Source organism: Perca fluviatilis, chromosome 3, assembly GCF_010015445.1.
Source record: "Perca fluviatilis chromosome 3, GENO_Pfluv_1.0, whole genome shotgun sequence".
Lineage (NCBI taxonomy): Eukaryota > Metazoa > Chordata > Actinopteri > Perciformes > Percidae > Perca > Perca fluviatilis.
In genome coordinates, this window is record NC_053114.1 from 22,793,870 (window position 1) to 22,810,354 (window position 16,485).

Here is a 16,485-nt window from a genome sequence, read left to right on the forward strand (position 1 = left end):
CTTAGACCCATTTCAACCCAAGGGCCCTTATTTGTTTTTAACACATTGCGATTGATTGGACAGCAAACAACACAACTTTAAGCTAATGTAATATTACAGAAGTCCATTACCAGACTCCTTTGGCTAAACATACTTTTTATTTCATCAAGCCCAACAGCACTACTTGTTAGGTTTGTCTTGCTTAGATTCTGTGCCAACATTTCTAATCCTGTGCTTACTATGTCCCTCAAATGAACTCCACAAAAGGCTGCAGTGTGATTTGTGAATCCATCTCCCTGCATGATGTGTACGAGGCTTGTCACGCTTTATGAAATCAGACAGAGGTCAGCGCTGTTGTTCCAGGTCGGCTTTCAGCTGGCTCTGATCTGCTCTCTGATAGGACAGGCAGACACAGGACTGGCTGGAGAGGTGCTCTGTTGCCCTGGGGGGCACACTGGTGTGTTATATGGTCCTGATTTCCCATATAAACGCAGCAGCGATACCAGTTTGTTGTAATGGAAGATCTTCTTGTAATCAGATGCCAAATGACAGAGAAGCAAGACAAAAGATGCCTGTGTCCTGAAGCCAGCATTAGAGTCCCTGTCTCCTCCTTAATCCCACAGTATCAAGGGGAGGTCTCCCTCACACACACACACACACACACACACACACACACACACACACACACACACACACACACACACACACACACACACACACACACACACATCATGTGCCACCACTGGTCATCAACATGGAACCAGCGGTCTCTCTGTTCCATTGTTTTAAGCTTAGTTAAGCGCTGTAAAACGCACTGCTGATATTTCAGCTGTTAGATAACCGTGACATGTCCAGTGAACATGCAGAAGAATTAAATATGCAGACATGTTGTCATGGTGATGCTGAACTAGAAATGTGCTGTAATTATGCGTGATAATGCTGAATGTTTGGCCTCAGCTTCAAATGTTGGGGAGGCAGTCCTTTTGACATAAGGCTAGGTTAAATGAAGCCCAACTTTAGCTTGGAGTTTGAGCATCCACCTCTGACCTTTTCATTAGCTTCGCTGCATGGTCTTGTGCACAAATATTCCACATGTTATATTAGGGATGCTAAGCTCCAGACACAGAGACGGTGACTCTGCAAAATGGTCTCGGGAAGGAACTTGGTGGAACATTTGCACCCTGATAAAAGATTTATATAATAAAAGGTGAAGTTAACTGTTCACACAATACAGTAGCGTGAGCTATTTAAATTAGCTGGATACATGGTTAAACGTAATTTGCTCTTACCAGTGTATCTTTCCTGTGTAACGATAATTCGTCCACAGCAATCCTGCCACAATCGGTCCCAAAATGTCCCAGTTTGATAGCAGATGCCGTAACATTAAACATATTCTTTGTAAATCTTTAGAATAATTCCCCCAAAAGAACCAAGCAGGCCTGCCTTGTTGCACGATTAGAATTTCCTTCAGAACATGCCATTTTCAGGGTGTAGCTTGCTGGCTTGAAATTTGTTGTTTCCTGAAATACACACATCCGGTATCCAGTAAATGAACTGTCGTTGATGCAGACTAGGCAATCATGCAACACAGGCTTTACATGCTGAAGGCGAAGCAATGTTCGCGGTCTGGACGTTTTTCATGGTGAAATTTTTTTATTGCAGTATACAGTACTTTCAAGGTCGAAATAATGCAAGGAGGATGCCATGTGAAATCCTTCAGCACCACCAATTTGATCACTCATATGAAGAACTGCCATGCAGAAGTTCACAAACAATATCAGGGGCAAGTTACTAGCAAGCATCCTAAATGCAAACTGCTGCAGCTCACACATAAGGGAGTGTTCGGTGGAGGGAGGAAAGAAGAGAGATGGAGGTGTGTGTGTGTCGGTGACGATAAAGTTTGCAGTTACGCTATAGCTGTGAACGTAGCAGTGCACAGTGTGTACAGTTTATTTGTCGGTGAATAAATGCTACAACTCTTTAAGATCCAAGCCTTGTTTTGCTTGCTACCTGCTGGTCAAAGTGAAAGGGGTTAGCCACGGAGCTAGCTAAACTTCAGCACAGGCTCAGTAACTTGAGATGGACAAGACACGGGTGTGCAGCGTGCAGTTCACTGTGGCGCTGTCTCGCACAGATCACTCTTTCTCTGTTTTAAATGAGTCGGGAAACGGACAGCATAACCTGACTTTACTTTTAATGATATTAAACAAAGAGAAATGTTCTCCCTTCGTCTTATAATGGTCATACATTGATACTAGAGTAGCCTACTTCCTTGTTTAGTGCTGCAATGAATAAAATGCAGAGGAGGAGAAAAGAGCATCTGTCTTTACAAAAATCATCTGTTGAGTGTTTGACGGTGATTTTTGTGCTGTAGAACGTAATCACTGTGAAACAATAACATGATTTTTATTTCTCTCTGTCTGCTGTACAATGACAAATTCAAGTACAAAACTACTGGCCTCAACTACTGCCAGAAAACGCTTGGTTACGTTGTAACCTTGGTTCTCTGAGTGAAGAGACTATCTCTCCAGCGTACATATGGAATAAGTAACGGTGTAACTGTTAGTTATACAGGAGAGAAGCCAGTCATTTGAGTTTGTGGCAAAACCTTTCATTGCTGGTTTTTCATTTTGTGACTTTTGGTTGAATAAAGGACTATTTTTCCAGTCTTTCATTGAAGTTTTTTTTTTTTTTTTTTTAAATAGTGTAAAAATCTCGCCTCGATGAACCCAATCTCGTGTCTCGTCTGGTGAACTGTGTGTCTCGTCACACCCCTAGTGGCTCCGTAACTTGTTGAAGGAAACAGTGTGGTAAATCTACGATTTATGGGCTTTCCAAAAAAACATTTTGTTGAAAATAAATGCCCCAGTTTATGCACACCTGTGCATGCATTTTTTTTTTTTTGTCTGTCTAGTGATTTATCTGATTGAGGATGTAATTGATGTTTTGTGTAAATTTGTCCTGTCAGCAGTTTTTGTGTGTGTGCTACACATATGTGTCACTCTTTCATTCTCTCCTTGTGTAGCTTAGTCAAAGCTAATTAGCTAGGAAGCAACAGTCACTAAGGAGCCCTTCAATGCCACCCAGTGCACAATCACTCCAGTCTGTGTGAGGAAATTTCTTCCTCACACAGTTCTGTTTCTACCATTAATGCTGATGGAAGCAACGGAAATATGCATGTACAGAGGCAAACCGTGACAAAGTAATTTTTCAATAATATGTGTGCATGCAAAAGCATTTTGTAGAAGCTTAGTTTTACGACAAGGAGATCTTTCTATTTGAGTAAATACAAGGACTACATTTTTGGGAAAATGCAAGGTTTGGGTTATGCTTGAAAATAACTAGTTTGAATGATGTTAGTGCATAGTGAAAAACCAGCATTCATAGGAAGGGGAAGACGCAATATAGTTTTAAATATTGGGATAACACTGCACATTTTCAGATGCATTTCCTCTCCTGGAAGGCATTCATAGTATTGCACTTTGTTGTATACACGAAAGGTGACAGAAACGTATGTGTAGAGACTAAAAAGCGAGTGCTTTCTCACCTTTGCAGTGGGTGTAAATGTTGTATTGTCGGTATTCTAAAAGTGCAGGAGTGGTCGGACACAGCTGCCCAATTCAGACGTCGGCAACTTAGTAAAAACATTCTAACTAGACTGAGTTTAACCTTGACCAGCGCTGGTGCATCCTGTGTATTTTTATACCTATTAGTAATGTTGTCCATCCTCAGTTCTTGTGGCCAGAGGAATGTGTCCTGTATGTTGTCTTCTTGTTCCCATGAAGAGGAGTGTTATTTGAAGTGTGTTGTATAGTGCCCTGTAAGGTTTTGTCAAGTAAAATGAAAAATGTCAAGAGAAAAGTGTCAGGTTGGTTCAACTGCAGTAGGAAGACTTAAGAGGATAAGCACAGCCTTTCTTTATCCTCTCTAATAACAAAATATTGAAGTTTATTAGTTTAAATGCAATTTTCAACCATTCACAGCTCTTAGAGGCTTTGTACACGTGTGAAATCACTGAAATAAACAATAAGGGTTACATTTTCTTACTGAAAGCAGCTCCACCCATGTCACTTTCTGGCAGTTGTCAGTGTAGACATTTTTTATTGTTCAGTAATAGGGTTTTTGTTTTTCTTCTTTCAGCTCCATGGTTTGCTAGTGTATCTTCATGTTAGGAAATTGTATAATTTAGAGACTAACCTTTTGTGACATAAGTTTCAGGGTCTGCTTTCAGTGTTATGCTTGTTGGTGTAGCCGTGCTTTTTATAGTATACAATTCTTGGTTAAAACTCTGTCTCTTGGCAGTGTTTGTAGATGATTGTCAAGGGGCATTGTCTGTATTCTGTATCCCAAACTCTTTTATTATAACAATCCGTCAATCCTGTGCTTCCCGCTGGGAAAGTCCCACAGATTCCACTCTACTGCAAAGACAAATACGCATCTAACCATCATCCTCCTCACCACTTAGGCCATCCCAGTGAGGTCTGGCCTTAATTTGTCCCACGTACCCACCTGCAGCCCTGCCTGTACTATCAGCTGTTACTATCAGTCTATCCTATAAAACCATGTACACGTCCTATTTGATATTATTGTGTATAGGGCTGGGTACCGAACGTCGATACTTTTATGGCAATCGAAAAATAATTTATCTTTCGGTGCCAAATTTCGGTTCCAAAAGCGTCTGAGCGCGTAAGCGCAAGCTTATCTGTCCTCTCTGACACAGAGCGGAGCTCCGACTGTCTCTCTCACACACACACACACACACACACACACACACACACACACACACACACACACACACACACACACACACACACACACACACACACACACACACACACACACAGAGAGGTGTGGACGGAGTAAACTGTCTGCAGTTTTGTTGAAGTCACGGTTGGTTAGTTTTTAAAACTTCACACAGACAGTTTGCTGCGATGTGATATTAATGGCGAGCCGAAGGCGGTCGCTGTGCTGTTGACGTTACACTTCATCTTACTAGACAAGCAGGCACAACGGTGGTGTCTCTGCCCTGATGACTGACTGACAGGCTGAGCTTGCAAGGCAAGGCACTTTCAATAATGTTATTCTGAGTGAGCAGTGTTACCAGAATTTTGATAACTGTTTTGATTCACAATTAAGGTGGAAAATAAAAGCTTTGTGTATGTATTGTAATGTATTTTTGTTGATGTTGAAATGGATTTTAAAACATATGGTATCGAAAAAAGTATCGTTAGGAACTGGCATCGAAACTGAGGTATCAAAATTGGCACCGGATCGAAAGATTTCGAACGATATCCAGCCCTAATTGTGTAGCAGGGATATAAACTGCCATGCTTCACTCGTTCGCAAGCCATGATGTCTCTCTCTTTCTCGTGGGCGGGCAAAATTCTCTGGGCGGGCAAAGCAGAGAAAGGGGAGGTAACCTTTCCCCTTATGACGTCCTAAAGGGAAGATTGCAGATCGGCCCATCTGAGCTCAAAGGCGGAGCAGGATACCCAGGGCTCGGTTTACACCTGTCGCCATTTCTAGCCACTGGGGGACCATAGGCAGGCTGGGGGAACACATACTAATGTTAAAAAAAAAACTCATAAAGTGACATTTTCATGCCATGGGACCTTTTTTTAAATATTGTTTAAACTGACTGTTTCCATAATTACTGGAATGTCACCAGTTTAGCTCAGCACTGCCTAAAGAGCCATGTTGTCAAATCTGTACTCCTTATCAACAGGTAGGTGCAGAGCTGGGTTAAAATGGATAAAGACCATGGTTTGAGTGCTCAATGTTGGGTTGAAGAAACAAAAAGGGCACGAAATGCATGTCAGTGCCACTGTGTCCTGTTCTTCCATAGGCCTTTATTAGCTTGCCTGAGAACAGTGGATGAACCGATGCTGGGAGGAGAAACATGACCCTCTGCATCCACCCCAATACCCATCCGTTGCAGGGAATGTGAAACCGCTTGTGCTGTCCTAGTAATTAATGCTTGATTTTGTTTTCATCTTGTTTTTCAGGATTCTGTGGATCAGACGGCAGGTGTTTTTCTAGTTGGATTTTAGCCCACTGACATTCTCCCACAGCCATGGAATCGGTATGTTGAAGAATAACATCTTTTTGAAATTCTAACCTGATGATCGGTCTGATGCTCAGGCTTCTCAAGGCAGCTTTTATTGACGCACTATTAGTAAAGCATTTTGTTTCTGAAAAATATGTTTTTTGGCTTTTCGGTTTGTGCTGGCATCATAATATATGCAGTACATGATGGCGTGTGTTTGTGTGTGGGTATTCTTGTGAACACAGCAACTGGAGAGCACAGGATTGAAATGTCACATTTGCACCTTTTTATCTTTTTATCATCCTTCATCTGGAGCATACATCATTTTACCATGTAAGGAATATTGAATACTCCTCTTAAGTCTTAATGCTTTGTGAAATGGAGTTTATGTTAGTGTCAGAATACACGTGTTTGGTTTAACGTGTTTGTAATTTTCTTAGTAAATAACATAATTGCAGTAAAGATACATAATGCATGTATCTTTATTGTCAGCCATGCAGGAGGCTGTGTGTGCAGGAGTTGCTTGTACCAACAGGCAGGCTGAAAGCGCAGCAGCATTGAGCTCTATCCACTGGAATGTATGTATTAAGAATGGGGCTTAGTGCACGCCTAACCTCTGCTTTCCTGTCCCCTTTTGTGTGTGTGTGTGTGTGTGTGTGTGTGTGTGTGTGTGTGTGTGTGTGTGTGTGTGTGTGTGTGTGTGAGTGTGAGTGAGTGACTAAAAAGTAGGTCACAGCTTCTGTAGTGCAGAACTAGCATGTGTCCAACAAAAGCCCTCCATTAGCCTCTCTCACCCACACATGCATTGCCCACGCGCAAATACACCTTCCTGTTGGTTAGTGTGACTGTAGCTGAAAGTCCTGATTAATTTATACTTTTTTATTATGAGTACATGACCACTTTTATTGGCTATCTTAATGTCACACACACAAGCGTTTACTCCAGCACGAGCAAAGTTCCACACCGATCAAACTACTGGCATTATGTACAAGCATCGTGGACATAGTTTCAAATTTCTGTCAACAAACGCGCTGCTTAGTTTTAACTTGAAGGTTGTGATCATGGATTGCATTCACTGGTTAGGCACGTCAAGTCCTGAAGCATATACTTCTAATTTCAGTAGAGATAATGCAAATCTAAGATTACTACTCTTTCACAGACAGAGTATCATCAAAAACATGCCAAATCACATAGTTGGAGAAATCACAAAACCATTGAATATTACAAAGTATTTGTTGCTTAGTGATCAGCGCCTGGGCTGCCTATGTCCCTGACACCAACAGTAGAAGAACAAGCACTTTATTATTTCCTCATTTGGGAAATTAAATTTTTACATGCTGCTGTTGTTATTCAGTTAGGCAGGATATCCGCATTCATCTCCTGATTCAATTTTGATTCACAAAGTCCATATTTGGTTATGAATCACTTCAATCCTTAAAGATTCAGTTCAAATAAGTACCAATGATGTCATTACAGAATTTATTCTGGGATCTTAAATTCCAACAAGTGAGCAACACTGTTGTTTCTTTGGGTATAAAATTGTGTAAAGTGCACATTAGGCTGAATTGTAAATATTTCCTTGTTATAAAACTGTGGACCAAGGATTTATTTCCTGTGCAAAACAACTAAAACATTAAACATCTATATTCCCATAGGCCTACATGCACAAAACAGTTGATCAAGAGTAATTAAAGACCTGCATCACTTGCTAGGCCGTCATTATGCATGAATATGCATCATTTGCATCCACTTTATTAGAACTTTATTATCAACTAGAGTACAGACAGGGCAGAAGCAAGTCTGCTTACTAATTCATCTGCACGGTTTGTGTTGACAAGACATCAGCCTGATATCTGCAGACAGCTGGCTAGCTAGTGTTAGCTAACCAGCAGGGACAGACTGAATAAAGTACAGTGTTTTTCCTGCCATTATATGGCTTAGGTGTGGTGTTTTTACGTAGCGCCTAAACGTAACAATGTGGAGAGCATCTGGACGGGCTGACCATAGACTGCATAGGAGCCGACGTACGGGACTGCCGTCCGCTCGTTGTCTTTTGCACACATGCACGCATAAGGGTTCTCGTACACAGTAGAGGTGTTGAAATTAATCAAATAATCGATTCATCAAAATGTGGACATGGACGATGCTGCATCGATAATCGGCCGGGCCATAATCGATTATTTCTGTTTACAATTTAATGTAGGCCTAACAACATTTCTGTTTACATATTCTGTTATGTTTTGCACATTCAGGTAGTGCCATGTGCTCAGTGCTGTAGTTTTATGTATCCAATTTATTTAGTATTAGAGCACTGCATAATGTTTTGTTTTTGAAGCTTGAAAAGCTATGCATTAAATATCCTATATGGGTTTAATGGTAAAAATGTATTTGACGCATCGTGATGCATCGAGATTTCGAATTGAATCGCTGACATGATAATCGTAATCGAATCGAGAGATTAGTGAAGATTCACACCTCTAGTACACAGTGGCACAAACGGTGTCGCAGCCGCACGCGCATCATGCAGCTCTAACTGAACATCTTGGAACAAGTAACCACTGCCTACCAATAACATCTAGCTTAGATGTACACACGTTTACTGAGAAAAAGCACAAATGCAAAGATTGATCTCAGGATTTTACGAATCGATATTGGCGCATTCGAATTAATAGGAAAATCCATTTGTGTCTGTGTGGCTGTGCACCAGAAAGAGCTCCTATTGTTTACCTCCGAGCTGCCTATATCTGCTTACTGTCAGTGAAAACCAAGGAAACTGATCACAAAGTTTATTATGGTGCCAGGAGTGGAGTACATGCTGTGTCTGTGTGCCTATGGAGGCTGGAAACACAACACACACACACACACACACACACACACACACACACACACACACACACACACACACACACACACACACACACACACTCTGCCACTCTCCTCCTCCCTCCCCTCATGTGATTTCAGTCACATGGTTTCCAGGCAAGCAGCTAAGTAAATCAGAATCAGACCTTTATTTTTAACTGCTTTAAATCCTCCACCTGGTCTCCATGGTTAGCAGGACGGACTGAGGTGCCTGGTAATCACTTAACCTTTTCTTTTCGCTCTGTGTTTCTCTTTCACTATGTGACTGTCTTGGTGCCACTTCCTCCAAGCCTCATAAAGCTCATGCCTCATATCCGTCTACCTGCTCCCTATCTGGGTTCCATGTGTGGCAGACAGTGCTCTGCTTTGATATGGAAGTGTGAATATAAAGCCACTGTAATGAACTAATGTAGTAGACATTAGTCGTGACTAGAAGCCCGTTCACACATACATTCCTCTGTGCTCTAATGCAGAGACGCTTGAACAAGATTGTGGAGCAAAAGCTGTTGCATAATAAGCATTAAGTTTTTATAACATGACTGAATGAAGAGGTCACCTTTTCTTTTACCAGTTAAAAATAGTCTGGTATGAGTGTCATTATCGCATGTCATACACAGGCTTTTTGTGTGAGAGTGGTGTCTCCTCTCTATGGTCTAGCCAGCCACCAGCAGTGCTGATATCATCCGGACTGTTATCTTTCAGCAGAGTTGATGAGAGAGAGAGAGGGGGTATCTGTGTGTTCGATTCGGTGCAGATGAAAGGCAGAAATTCTTGTAATCACACCTTCTCCACTGGTTCCCTCACAGCTCCCCTTCTATTTCCTCCTCTTCCTCTAAAGCAGGGCTTGTTCCTCAGTGGGGATTAGTGTGTGCAGCAGCTCTGAAGAGAGGGAAGTGGGCCCTGCCAGTCACATTACATAACTCGCCCCCGCTAGTGCGGCTCGACCTGGCCCGGCTGGAGAGACGACTATAGAGGCTTTGTTTTCCCAGCCTTCCCTTCTTCCTCCCCTCTGCTGCTCCTCCTCCTCCCCCTCAGGCAGGCTGCGCACTGATGCCGTATAGAAGGAGTCTGTTTGCAGGGAACAGGCGAGGCACTGTGGCATCAAGTGGGAGAAATACGCTAATAGCAAGCTGAATGGCTCACATCTTAGGCAGAGGAATTTGAGGTCTGCCCTAAGTCTTACAGTTTCAGGGAGATAGGAAGCAAGGGAATGCTGTATTATGCATTACTGCCTGCCCAGGGGCTCCACTTCAGCAAGGCCAGTGGTGACACAGAAGGTTCGAGTTCATTTCAAGATTAGTCTGACTCACAGGATGTAGACTGTGCGTATGAGCCGTCCATTGGCCGGCTATTTCAGACAGAATTGTCCTCTTTTTTTTATAGCTATGTAAGCTTTACCGTTTTCAAATCACTGTCGCTATGTGAAACAACAACTGCCACCTCCGAGCTAGCAACCTACACGCTAAGTTCAGTGAGCTCTTCCAAATCTAAAGTATAGGCAGGCTTCACCTTTAGGGCACGACGATTTTTTTATCAGTAAAATTCATATCACATAGTTGACATTTGTCTTTTCAGACTGATCTCATAAAGTGCCGTATGTATGACACGCCAATTCGTATGCCATTTTGGCATGTTATCAAGCCATTGACCTACATTATGTGTGAATTTTCACAGTAGCGAGTAGTATGAAAGGACATAAACCCAACCGTTTATTGTTTTCCTAAGCGCGTGACGTTGTGTTTTTGTCGTTTTTTTTGTGTGGCAACACCACGTGGTGTGTATGTTTACTTCCGCTGTCTACAGCGTAGACCTACACGTGGATAGCTCAAAATGTGTACAGATAACACGCCATTTGGCTTTAGGAAAGCGGCATGTATGTTTACGCAAAGTCATGATGCCACGTTGGTCTTTTAATGTTTTATGTAGCTTTTTTTTTTTCTTCTTTTTTTTTTTTTTTTTTTCTTTTCAGGGATTTAGTAATTTAATGCCAAGGCTCCACCTCCCATGTGCAAGTGTTCCACTAAAACAAGTTCCTTCCCTCCCGACACTAATTTACAAGGGCACCGTCGCTGCATCCTGGATTTAGCGCCACCCAAGACGATTGTAATTGTTTTTGAAGAAATACAGAGTTTTTTTGTTTTTTTTTTCCTTAGTGCAAAAATTTGATGGCTTCAGTCAGACCTTTCTCCTGCGCTGGCCCAACACTAAAACGAAATGTTGAGATTGGTCTGGCTATGCAAGACTATTTGAAGAGTGCTGGAGCTCTGTGTCAAATTCCTCAAGGTTGACAGGTTGTAAGATGGTTTGAGTATTCCCCTAATTCCATGTGTTTGTGCCATTATTCTGTGCAGTTCGACCACACACACACACACACACACACACACACACACACACACACACACACACACACACACACACACACACACACACACACACACACACACACACACACACTCTTTCCAACCTGGCAGCCTGCCACTGTTAGTAGGGTGGGAGGTCAGTGTGCTCTGTGTAATGCAGGTTCAGACCAGTTAGCTTTCTGAGTGAGTAGAAGTAACTCGTAGGTGTGAGCGTGAAGAAGATGAATAGCAGCAGATTTATCTACAACATCTTGCAGCATTAAGTCCAAAGCCTGTTCTTTATTTCTGCATGTTTCCCTTTTGAGGAGTTGTGAAGAAGGAAAGTAATTCCGGCACCAGAAGAGACTTGCTGTTAGGAGCATAAGCAGTAGCGATATGTCCAGTTACCACAGCAGTAAATGTGTCTGAATAACATGCATGTGCCTATAATTAAAGTAGAAGCATATTCAAAAAGTTGTCTAGCTTTTGTCTCTTGGATTGCTGATCACAAATGCTGACTACGTGTACATGCACACAATATTCCGGATTTTTTTGCCCTTATTCCAAAAAGATAATTTTCCCAATAAGCTGTTTACATGGCTAATGAAATTGAATATTCCACTATTATTCCAGTTTACATGCAGTCGTTGGACTGTGCGAACACAACTCTTTCATTCCTTATACCTCCTTCTTGAAAGTTGTCACTGCAATGTTAGCCCATATCGAAAAACCGGTTGCTTAGCAAGTCTTTCATAATGTTGGTATCCAAGTCTTTCATAATGCTTAAAAAGTAGTTGCATTTCTCCTTTTTTTCTTTTGGGCATGCATCTCTACCCAATGCTTGCAAATGGTTGGCTAGTTGGTTTGTGTACAACAACAATAGCAGCGGACATAGCTGACTGTAAACTGTAAACAGGCAAGGGGCCATAAGCTGTCACAAACTACACTAAAAACCCCAATTGCGCATATTCCAAATGTGCTGTATACATGACCAAAGAATGCTTCTAAAACCTGAATAATACTCTCATATCCCACATATCATAATCGTAAAATGCTATACTCGCAAAAATGCCTTTTTCCAAATAATTTTGAATATGCTGTTTACATGACCCTCATCAAATTTGCAATATTGTCATATTTGGAATAATAGTGAAACTTGTAAACGTACTCCGTTCTACAACAGTTGTGTGTATGTAATGTAGTTCATACTGTCTTTGAAGATGATAAATTAAGTTGGGCATTTTGTTATTCTTCAGGGTTTTGGTTATTTATATTTCTGTTAAGAAATGCATATGTAGAATGATCATAAAAGCAATCTATTATTTCAAAACCTTTTGGCAATTTTTACAAAAGAAAAATATGGTAATGGCCAACACTAGAGCTGGAAGATAAATCGAAAAGTAATCAAAACGTTTTGACGGTCATGACACAGGCCATTGCCGTTAACCCTTGGGTTGTCTTCCCGTCAACATTTTTACTTTTTTTTTTTTTCAACGTTTTTGACCCCTTTTTTCAGTTTGTTTTTGCTTTTTCCAACTTTTTAAATTGTTAAATCTTTCTTCTACACATTTTCAGCGCTTAAAACAAAAAAAATGAAAATGGGTCAATGTGACCCGCACTCAACACAAGCGTTAAGTTAAGCCAACATCAAAGAATGTCATGTGGCGACGACAGTCAATTTTAGACACCAAAATGAAATTCGGAAAGAAAAAGATTAGGGTTTGGGTTAAAACACTGTGTCCTGGGAGTACTACTTCAGGGGAACAAACACCCGTTTCCCAGGGTGAGTGTCTTGTGTTTGACATGTATTTTGTTTGCAAGATATGCTGGTTATATTTTGACATGGCAATATTTAAAATGTATTTAGTTTTGAAGTTATTTATTTCATACTTTTTTATTTCAATGATTTTGAAATATTCAATAAATAACCATAACAAGTTCATCTGTCTCTTTTTATTTTTAGAGATGCACCGATTACAACTTTCTAGGCCGATTCCGATTTTTTCATTGAGTTTGACCTGCCGATACCGATTTTTCTTTAATAGTACATTTTGCATAGAACATAGAAATTTTTTTGAACAGATAATCTATTGCTATAAAATACAACTATATAAAGTACTCCTGGTGTGGGAAATTCACACATCTAAAGTGCAGTGTTATGGAAGAACCATTTACTTCTTTTCACATCCAATATCCAACTAAAATATATTTAGCAAACTAAACTTCTGTATGAAAACAGGTAATGCATTTGTACAAAAGGCCGTCTATAAGCAGTGATTATTGATTGATTGTAGAGCGCATGTCGGAGAATAGCGCGGACGTGTGCTTCCTTGAGAACTAGTTGTATAACTTAAGTTGTCCGTTCATTGTTAGCTGGTGATTTCCTTGTTTGTGTTCATTACCTGCTAGCTAGGTTGCACGTGGCTGTTGATTCGATATGACGATTGTTTGTATTTTATGTGCATTATTTACATGCTACAGTAGTTACACTGCATTAAGATAATGTAATTAATAGTGGGTTTATTGTTATTATTTGCTGGCCTGTATATAATTCCTATGCATTGTGTATGGTAGCCTTTACAATGTTATTTATTTACAGCATTTGACCGGCATAAAATCGGCATATTTCAGACTGACCGGCCAGTTGCCGGTCATGGCCGATCACATGAAATTGGCCGATTCTGGTCACCAGCCAGTCAATCGGTGCATCTCTAATTATTTTGAAATCACAAAGATGCAATATGCACCTTTTCATAAAAAAGAATAAAAAATCCTACTTTTAATAGTTAAGCATATTTACAGCACAAACCTTGTCAGTCAGCTATGAGGGCAAAAAACAAAACCAACAACAAAATCGTTCATTAATCGTAAACGAGGTAAAATGTTCAATTAATCGTAATTTTGATTTTAATAAATACAAATAATGTAGTTAAACAAATGCATATAGTAATATCTCTGCACAGCCATGAGCACAGGGTGTTTGTTTGCTTTCATCAAGATTTAGTTTTTCCTTCCTGCTCTTGCTGGGAGGTCATGGTTGCTTCCCAGGCACTGTTTTCCACCAGCTTAAGTACATGTTAATACACACACGCTCCAACAGGATCTGTACCTGATGGTTAGACTGATTTAGACTTACTGCCTTTTTATAACGTTGGTGGTCTATGAATTGCCATGTATTCTACTGTCTACTTTTCCCATCATCTACTGGAACCCTGTATTTAAAAAAAAAATTAAATAAAAAAAGAAAAGTAGCCCGTTATATGTCACAGTCTGTGGGAGTCTGTGACTGAGTCATATCTGCTCCCTTTTTTTTGTTCAATTCTAATCCTAAACATCACTTCTATATACAGTATGTACTGCAGCTCTTTTTTCTGCATTTGTTTTTGGCAGTGTGGCTCACCTATATGATTACTTTATCTTCACACTAATCTTGTCATAGCACTCTAGTGTTTTGGTTGCTTGTAAATAGTAATAAAATACAGATTGGGTGTTTTGGTTGAAGTCAGTATCATTACATTTTTCAATAGAGGTGTTGAAATTAATCAAATAATCGATGCATCGAATCGTGGACATGGACGATGCTGCAAAATTTAATGTATGCCTAACAACATTTCTGTTTACATATTCTGTTATGTTTTGCACATTCAGGTAGTGCCATGTGCTCATTGCTGTAGTTTTATGTATCCAATTTATTTAGTATTAGAGCACTGCAGAATGTTTTGTTTTTGAAGCTATGAAAAGCTATGCATTAAATATCCTATATGGTTTTAATAGAAAAATGTATCTGACATGATAATTGTAATTGAATCGGGAGATCAGTGAAGATTCACACCTCTATTTTTCAATATGATAAGTTTTCATTTGTCATAATATGGCAACGGCAGGCAAATCATTTAGAAAATCATATGGATTGTATTGTCGTGGTTATGTGGTGTATGTATTACACCGCTAGGCTACCTCTGTGCCCCATTTTGTTATCTTCAAATTATGTTTGCTTCTAAGTAGGGCTGTGACGGTATAGTTTTTTTCTTCTTACGGCGGTTAACCGCAACCCCCTTACGAGAGTAGCGTAAGTTAGAGCGAGAATGGCAGGGTGCCTTAAGTCAGTGGTTCCCAACCTGGGGTCCGGGCACCCGTCAGGGGGGCGGCAAAGATCACAGAGGGTGCGCAAGTCTTTATCTGGTTTGAGGTTGAGGTAAAAAAAAAAAATATTTGCACATGTTAAACAAATTATGATAATACACTAGAACATATAATGTGTACAAAAGTCTGTATAAAAACTATATATTTTTGTTCTCTCTTAAAATTGTAGGCAGGCTACTTATGGCGTTTTTCCATTACATGGTACCTGCTTGACTCGCCTCGACTCTACTCGCCTTTTTTGGTTTTCCATTACGAAAAAAAGTACCTGGTACCTGCTAACAGATACTTTTTTTTAGTACCACCTCAGTCGAGGTTCCAAGCGAGCTGAGGCGAGCCGAAAAGGTGACGTGAAAACCTGGCTACTGACTGGTCGGAAAGAATCGTCACTGATCACTGCATTGCTAGCGAGAGACGGCATTTTTAAATAGTTTAGCCAGCGGTGTTTTTTTGCTGCCGGAGGCTCCATGCAGAGCTTTCTCCGTAGCATACAAGTGGCCTGATGTTTATACTTGTGCGCTGGTGTGTGCATGTGTGATGTGTGTGTGTGTGGGGAGCAGGTGAGCGAGGGAGAAGTGAGACAGTGACGGCGATTATCTCCGCAGCGAGTAGCGACTCTAGAGTCATATATATGTGTGAGAAACAAAGTGTCTCCCCTGTTCTTTCTGACCACGGTGGGGAATCTGGAGCAGTAAACGTTAACTATCTGTTTGATATCATGTTGTTTACGGAGACGGAGAACCAGGAAATGAGTCGGGGAAAAGCAACGCTACTAAGCCACGCCCACGGCAGTCGCTATGACAACCAGCCACGCTGAGGCGGTACTAAAATCTGCAATGGAAAACGGACGCACAGCGTGTCGAGGCGAGTAGAGGCGAGGCGAGTCGAGCACGTACCATGTAATGGAAAAACGCCATTACTAGGCCGAACCTCCAGGACCTCTTAACCTGGGACCCTTGCTGTCATCAGGTCAGCTGCTAGCTGCTATCATCCTCGTTTTTCCTGCCGCCACAGCATCACTATTTTATGAATGAAACATGGCGGAGAAATGTAAAAGTGCTGATAACTGCTCTGTATCAAAAAAGAAAGTAAGGCTCTATCTTGAGAGTTACCTCAACT

At 40.9% G+C, this 16,485-nt stretch overlaps 1 protein-coding gene across 1 annotated transcript in view; it reads left to right on the plus strand.

Moving 5' to 3' along the window:
- The first annotated feature begins 308 nt into the window (after positions 1-308).
- ankrd11 (ankyrin repeat domain 11) overlaps positions 309-16,485 on the plus strand; it is a 100,830-nt gene continuing 84,653 nt past the window's right edge. The window contains 2 exon segments of the mRNA XM_039794179.1: positions 309-323; positions 5,985-6,061. The gene's annotated coding sequence lies outside the window, so the exon portion shown is untranslated.